This window comes from Rhinopithecus bieti, unplaced genomic scaffold, assembly GCF_001698545.2.
Source record: "Rhinopithecus bieti isolate Rb0 unplaced genomic scaffold, ASM169854v2 scaffold_574, whole genome shotgun sequence".
NCBI classification, from domain to species: domain Eukaryota; kingdom Metazoa; phylum Chordata; class Mammalia; order Primates; family Cercopithecidae; genus Rhinopithecus; species Rhinopithecus bieti.
Window position 1 is genome coordinate 2142177 of NW_016803605.1, and position 8279 is coordinate 2150455.

Below are 8279 nucleotides of genomic sequence, written 5' to 3' on the forward strand. Positions count from 1 at the left end.
AAAAAAAAAAAAAAAAAAAAAAAAAAAAAAAAAAAAAAAAACACCAGTAAAGATAGAAAAAGAAAAGATAAAGAAAACAGGGAGATATCCAAGAAGAGACTTTGCAGGCATGGGCGAGTCACAGGACTTGGGTTCAAGTCCCGCCTCTGTCATCTGTTGACACAAGGACCTCAGGAGAGTGGCTTTCCCTTTAGGCTGTGTGCTTCTCTCTATGGGGGAAATAATAGTTCCTACCTCACTACGCTTAGCAGTATTGATAATATACATAACACACTCAGCACAGCATTGACACATTGCAAATACTTAAATAAATGTTACTGCTTAAAAAACAAAACAAGAAAAGCAGAAGAAAAAGCCAGAACCCCAGAGGGAAGATAAAAGTTTTAAAGATGTCAGAAGTGCAATGCTTTATGCTCACACACTTGCAGGTCCATGGATCCAAATGTGGGTAAACTGGGCCAGTGTGCGTCATCTCTATACCACCTCAACAATCTGAACAACTGGACATCAGCATGGTGGACAGTTTATTTTCTTTTAACAACCTCCTCAATCATCTCTGGTTACAGATTGACTAGTCTATTAAAATGAAGACAGACATGAGTTGCAAACCTCACGCTCTTTCTGCAACTGAAACTACCACCAAAGTTGTAGCTAGTTGCCTTCTCAGGGTGGTACTGAAGCCTTCTCCAAGTAGCATTTGGAAAGTAATTTTTCTGAGCATCCTGGTGGCACAGACATCTTAAAATCTGAAAAAGATGAACTGTGGTAAAACATTTATTGACAACTCATAGAATGGTAAGTTCCTCCTATCACTAGCAGGAATCCAGTCGAAGTCTTTTGAAGCAATTGTTGATTTGAAAGTCCAGTGTCTTGTATCTTAAACCGAGAACACAGTAATGGGATGCAAAGAAACGAGAAACAAAGATATGTATACATGACTGTAAGCTGATCTTTTAGGAGTTTGTTGAAATCTGCAAACCTTCTTCACTTTGCTCATTTGCCATGATTTGTCACCTTCACCGGGATAAACACAATTATCTCCTCCCCCAGTTCTTCTATCACTGCCTGGTCTAAGGTTAGAAAAACAACCTTAACGCTCTTTTGTCTTTGGAGTTTATGCAGGATATTTATGAGAAGGTGACTGGGTGACTTTATCCAGGAGCAACTCATGTGACATACGCCCTTTGTCCGTGGTTCACTAATCAACACCAACTGACCCATACCATCTACTCAACTGGAACAAGAATAAACAGTTACTTGGAGTTATCAAATAGATACCCACATTACAGTCACACTGAATGAGTTTATCACTGAATTCCCTTCGTCCTTGGGTCTGTAGAACTGATACATCACATTCCTCCTTGTTTCAGAGGAACTCATCAAAATCTCCAAAAAATATGTTCAGAGATATCTTCCTTAGCCTGGTGTTCACTGATGCGCTCATGAAGGTGATGTTCTGCGGGCATTCAAGGATCATCACCTGCTCCAAAGTCTGACCCACCATTGGCTGGCCAGTGGCCAATCAGATAATCTCAATGGCATGAACCAACAGTGGGCTGTCGGCACTGCACTGTGATGTAACAGAACCTGGGACCTGCGGCCATGCTGAGCTAGGACAAGAGGCAGAGGCAGAGAGAGAGGAGCCACCCTGAGAAGAAAGGGACCAGGTGAGCTTTTCTCTGTTGGCACCCTGCAGTTTAGCTCTTTTTTTACTCTATGCTCCCAGATCAACCCCAGATGAACTGCTATAGCTTTCCAATACCTCTTGTTTCTTGGGCCTTCCTAAGTAATCATCTCTCCTTCCTGATACCAGATAACTCTCCCTGAAAGACCACTCCACAATCTTCTGGTAACTTTGTGAACTTAGGCAAGTTATTTAACTTCTCTGGGCATCAGTTTCCCCATCTGTAAAACAGCAACAATAACCCTCCCCCTATCCCACAGAGTTGCCCTGAGGACCAAAATAACAAATTCATGTGAGAGATTTGTGTATATGGCCTGAAACATAAAGCACACTTAATAACAATGACTGATTATACTGGGTACTTCATTTTTCTGAACACCTACTGGAGGATTGGAATTAGGATGGGGTCCACCTGCATCCAACCTGCTACTCCCTCTGGTTTGGGAGTGGCGCAGTGGTGTGTTAGTTAATAGCAAAAACTCTGGGGCTGGTCTGAGGTTAAGCCTGGTTCTACCACTTACTAGCTGTGTGGCCCTGGGCAAGTTACCTAACTTCTTTGTTCCATAATTTCCTCACTTGTGGGATGACAATAATAGTAACTATCTCATAAAATACATTTTAATAAGAAGGTAATGTATCTAAAATGTTTAAAGCCATGTCTGACACCTATTGTGAGTGCTGTACATAGTAATTATACTATGTCATCCTCCCAGATTTCCCCAGCATCCAGACTGGTCTTTCTAAATCACAGGTCTCTCCAGGCCCTGCTTCTGCTCCACACCCTTCAGTGAACCCCTCAAAGTGACCTTGAAGCTTGTGCTACTTGGCTCAGACATCACACACTAGGCACCTGACCCCTGCCACATCTCCAGCCTCATCTTACTCCACACGGCAGCCACAGATGCACTTTCTCCCCCAGGGCATTCGTCCATTTTCATGCTGCTGATAAAGACATACCCAAGACTAAGTAATTTACAAAGAAAAAGAGGTTTAATGAACTCACAGTTCCACATGGCTGGGGAGGCCTCACAATCATGGTGGAAGGCGAAAGGCACATCTTACATGGCGGCAGAATGAGAGCCAAGTGAAAGGGGAAACCCCTTATAAAACTGTCAGATCTCATGAGACGTATTCACCACCATGAGAACAGTATGGAGGAACCTCCCCCATGATTCAATTATCTCCCACCAGGTTCCTCCCACAACACATGGGAATTATGGGAGCTACAATTCAAGATGAGATTTGGGTGGGGACACAGCCAAACCATACCATCCACCCACCCTAGACCTACACAGATGCTATGGCCTCTGCCTGGCAGTTGTTCCCAGAATCCATGTCTTCTACATTAGAGCAATGACTCTCCTTCATCTTTTGAGTCTCAGCCTAGTGTCCACCTCCTCCAGGAAGCCTGTCTTGACTTGTCAGGTTACATCAGATGCCCACTCTTTAAGCTCATCTCCACCAGACCACTTATCATCTGTGCTGTAATCCTTGGCGTATACATCTGCTTCTCCACTCGTGTTTGTTTGCTTGTTTGTTTGTTTTGTGTGTGTGTGTGCTTAGATGCTATATCTGACTAAAGGTTGCCTCATCACCAGGCAAATATTTTTCTCACCTAACAAGAGGCAAGTGGTTCTGGGATGGGCTTGTATAAGGTACATGGATGTGCTTTGGTCAAGAATTAGGCCGAGGCAGACATCAGGCCTGGTCAAGAATTAGGCCAAGGCAGACATCGGACTCCGTGGGATTGGTGAGCAGGCGTACACCTCCACTTATTTTATAACCTGTTTGTGTAAGCTCATACATGGCTCTACACCACTATTGTCTGTAAAAGGTATAACTAACCTGCTGATGCTGTTCAGGTGCTGTTGGTCTTGGCTCAGCTCAGTATGGCACAGCATGGCACAGCATGGCATGGCATGGCACAGCACAGCTCAGTGCTGGTGCCCAGAAAGAGAGTGTGAAACTGCTGATGCCTGTGAGAGCTACCCACCCTGAAGGTGGGCAGTTGGGAACCAGGAACTGACTTGTGCCTGGAGACAGAAAGAATTAAGCTGTGAACTCTAACAGAGCTGGTCTTGCAGGCCAGGAAGAGCAGCTCCAGGCATGGGGGTGGCAGGAGCCACAGAGCCGGAACAGACAGCTGAGATAAAGGTGGACAGTATGGCCATGAGAGCTGCTGATGAGAGAGCTGCGGAATAAAACCATATTCACCTGCTTGCAGCCCCCCAAGCACTCTCCCCCTCTCCTCCTCCTCCTCCTCCTTATTCTTCACCCCTCCTCCTTTTTCTTCTTCCTCTCTCTCTCTTTCTCTCTCCATCCCTCCCTATTGTTAGGAATATTAATAATGCCCAGAAGTCTCAAGCAAACTTTCTAGCTGCAGGCCTCATTCCCATGCACTAGCACCAAGAGATGCTGAGAGATGGACATCTGGGAGAGAAGGAATCCATGGGCAGGGAGACAGGGCTGGGATAGATGCCATGTAGCCAACCCAGAGTGCCATCCCTGGGATCCCTGAACTCTGTGAGGACAGGACATGAAGCTGTGCGTATTCCCGGGAGGTGCTTATTGCCTGTGTATTAATAATAACATTAAAAACAACAGCAAGCATAGTACCTATTTCAGAGTCACTATATTGTAAAGTTCTAGGAGGCTCGTTTACCCTGAGTGTCCTGGGACGGTTCCGCTCTGGGAAGCCGTGATTGGAGCTACTGCCGTGCATTGGTCCCCACTGTGCAGCATCTGTACCAATGACCTAATTCATTCCTCACAAAACAGCGCGATGGGAGTGGGTGTGGTTACAAATCCCTTTTATAAATGAGGAAGTGAAGAGTGGGGAGGGTTTTTCTCCATAGGGATGAGAGGTTCTGATTTATTCTGGGCTTTATCATCATTCGTACCTGCAACCAAAACATGATTATTGTAGGGATTTTCAAACTAGTTGGACCAGGGGCAAGGATAGCAGAGAAGGTTTACTCCCTAAATGCAGGTGGTCCTCTTAGGGTGGCCTAAGGGTCTAACCTCACCTGGACCAATTCAACTTCTGCAGTTTGCCAGCTACTTGATTAATAGCCACTGTCATTCACTCTGGCCTCAATATAAACCCAGGTGTTGAGCAATTAAAGTCCTAGGGAAAGATGTATAGAGTTTGTTCTCCTTGAAAATCATAAGCATCACCAGTCAAAAATACAGGCTCACACAGCAAGGCAGAGAAATCTGGATGATTGGCAGCTACTTGTGTGTATAGCTTCTGTAATGCAGGGTCATCACTGACTGTCCAAGGGCTTCAGTTTGCAGACCCTGTGCATGTGGGCAGGGCCGTGTGGTTAGTTCCCATCAAAAGATGTGAGCAGATTGGTGTGTTTCACTTCAGAGACAAGGACTTTCTATGCTGAAGAGATGGGCATCTCAAAGAGAGGAAATCCATCAGAAGGGAGAGATTACTTCTCACACTCTTCTTTTTCTTGCAATGACTTTAGAAGCCATGTGTTGGCTATGATGAAGCTACAAGAGGGAATGCATCAGATCCCTTGAGTCACCATGTGAGAGAGAGGGCTGTGGATGAAAGCAGCCAGAGACAAAGCAAGAGCATTGGGCTGTATATCAAAAAACAAACAAATGAACAAAAAATCCCATGCCTTTCTTGCTGGGCTACTGATAGGTGGGGGATGGTTGTTACAGGACATTAGCCTATCTGGCTAATACACATATCCTGTCTCTATGACCTGAACTAATTTAAAGAGGAAAGAAGTTCAACATCCAGTTAATATCTGGTTACTGACCAGTTTCAACACAACAGTTTTATTTCAACACATAAATTTGTGTGTAGATGCAGACAAATATGCACAATTACACCTTTCTGCTCATTGCAATGATACAGAAAAACAGTACATAGAATGATCCCTGAATTGTGAATCTTTCAGGGTATTGGCAGGAAACACATGATGCACTAACAAGGGGAAAGTGATGAGAGTCTAGGGAATAGACTATTTGCATAGGTGAGAGGAGACTTGAAGGTAAAACAAGGAACAGGAAAGCACATCAGGGTGATAGTAGGAAGCCCACTAGCTCTGAGCCAGAAGAGAATGGAAAGGAATATGTGAGTGGAGCCCAGTGGGAGATGCAACTGTAGGATCTGGACACCCAACAGGAGCTGTAGTCTCCAGTGAAACAACTCAGGCTCTGCCACCTATGGCCAAGCAGACAATGTGGTAGGCACCTTGATATGCTGCTGCCCAGACCCTCTTTTGATGAAAGGTGTGTTGCTGCAGCTTCAGGGAGTGCTGTCACGATATGTAGACTCCAGCTGCAGCCCCTTCAGGGAGTGCCTGAGCTGTTGAGAGTCATCATCTCCAAGGGCAAGCCCCTTCCCAGTGGGCCCACAAACAGTGACCAATTGCCCTGGGAGTATAAAGGCCTGACCATCTCAGCCCACCTTGGGGAAATCGTTAGGACCATCCTAGCTCCCAAGCTCACTCCAGAGTTGGCCATGCTTTTCTGGGCCTGCTTCACAGCTCAATATTTCCCTCTGCCCACTCCTGCTTCCTTTCTTTCCTTTCCAAGGAGTGGGTCCCAAAGTCACTCCCTAATAAGCATCCTGAACACTAACCTCCATTGCAGAGTCTTCGTTCTCAGTGAGCCATCCAGCGATGGGGCAGGAAAGCGGGGTTGTAAACACCCTGACCTCTCCCTCTCTTCCTGCTCTTTTATCTGCAGGCACCACTCATTGGCCAAACCCAACTGAAAGCAAGAGGGTGAGGAAACTGAGGAGATTTTCAGAACTTGTTTAAAATAGGGCTGGACAAGGGTGGGGAATGCATGTTTGTTCTTTGAACCATAAGAAGAAATCATGTGTCTAGGGATGAAGGAGAGTGGGAAGCCATTAGATGACAGTGTAACAAAAGCAGTGCCCCTGATGACAACAAGTATCTGGATAATAATCTGTTCCAGATGAACAGCCAGATGCCGAGGAGAGTTTATACAGTCCCTTGTTAATATGAATCTGTTTTTCTTGTGTGGTTTCCTTTAAGAATCAAAACATCAGAGCAAAACGTGGGTGATGCATGTTATCCACAGACTCGTGTTCCTGTAGTAGGATATCTCATTCCAGACAAAAACCTAGAGGTCACCCTGCAACCCAGGGCTGTCCCTGGGATGCTCCAGTCTGGTCAGTGAGCATCCATCATGCATGTGCCCAGCAGTGGGTTGGTTTGCATGTGGCACACCTGAGACCCTAGTGGCCTACAGATGTATTTGTTTATCCTGTACATTATTTAGAAAATGAAGTGTTTGGCAACATTTGCAGAGTGGAAGATTTTTAATAAAAATATGGAATTGTGGTTTCATATCAGGAGAACCCGCTCCCAATGTTTAACGTGGGTTCTTTTCTATTTCCTAGGTGTCTCAGCTGGGTTGAGAAATAAAGGGAAAGAGCACAAGAGAGAGAAATTTAAAGCTGGGTGTCCAGGGGAGACATCACATGTCCGCAGGATCCATGTTGTTCCCCGAACCGTAAAACCAGCAAGCTTTTATTAGCGATTTTCAAAAGAGGAGGGAGTGCATGAATAGGGTGTGGGTCACAGAGATCACCTACTTCACAAGGTAATAAAACATCACAAAGCAAATGGAGGAAGGGCGAGATCACAGGACCACCGGATGAAGAGAAATTAAAATTGCTAATGAAGTTTCAGGCACGCATTGTCATTGATAACATCTTATCAGGAAACAGGGTTTGAGAGCAGATAACCTGTCTGACCAAAATTTATTAGGCAGGAATTTTTGTCCACCTGATAAGGCCTGGGAGCACAATAGGAGACCCGGGCTTATTTCATCCCTTCGGGCTTTGACCATAAAAGATGGGACGCCTTAAAACGGGGCCATCTATAAGCCTACCTTCAGGGCGCATTCTGTTTCTCAGAGATGTTCCTTGCTGAGAAAAAGAATTCAGTGATATTTCTCCTATTTGCTTATGAAAGAGGAGGAATATAGCTCTGTTCCATCCAGCTCACCGGTGGCCAGTTCAAAGTTACCTCTCTTGTTCCCTCAACATTGCTGTTATCCTGTTCTTTTTTTTTAAGATGCCCAGATTTCATATTCAAACACACATGCTTTACAATTTGTGCAGTTGACACAATTAAGGGTCCTGAGGCAACATGCATCCTCCTCAGCTTACAAAGAAGATGACGGGATTAAGAGATTAAAGTAAAGACAGGCATAGGAAATCACAAGGATATTCATTGGGGACGTGATAAGTGTCCATGAAATCTTCACAATTTATGTTCAGAGATTACAGTAAAGACAGGCATGGCCGGGCGCGGTGGCTCAAGCCTGTAATCCCAGCACTTTGGGAGGCCAAGACGGGCGGATCACGAGGTCAGGAGATCGAGACCATCCTGGCTAATACGGTGAAACCCTGTCTCTACTTAAAAATACAAAAAACTAGCCGGGCGACGAGGCGGGCGCCTGTAGTTCCAGCTACTCGGGAGGCTGAGGCAGGAGAATGGCGTAAAAAACCCGGGAGGCAGAGCTTGTAGTGAGCTGAGATCCGGCCACTGCACTCCAGCCTGGGTGGCAGAACAAGACTCCGTCTCAAAAA

General features: G+C 45.4%; 1 long non-coding RNA gene across 4 annotated transcripts in view; it reads left to right on the plus strand.

Moving 5' to 3' along the window:
* Window positions 1-1588: 1588 nt before the first annotated feature.
* Window positions 1589-8279, plus strand: part of LOC108540427 (uncharacterized) — a 38708-nt gene continuing 32017 nt past the window's right edge. For all 4 annotated transcript variants that reach the window (XR_001888666.1, XR_001888663.1, XR_001888667.1 and 1 more), the window contains exon 1: window positions 1589-1667. This is a non-coding gene — a long non-coding RNA (uncharacterized LOC108540427). The remainder of the gene's footprint in view (window positions 1668-8279) is intronic.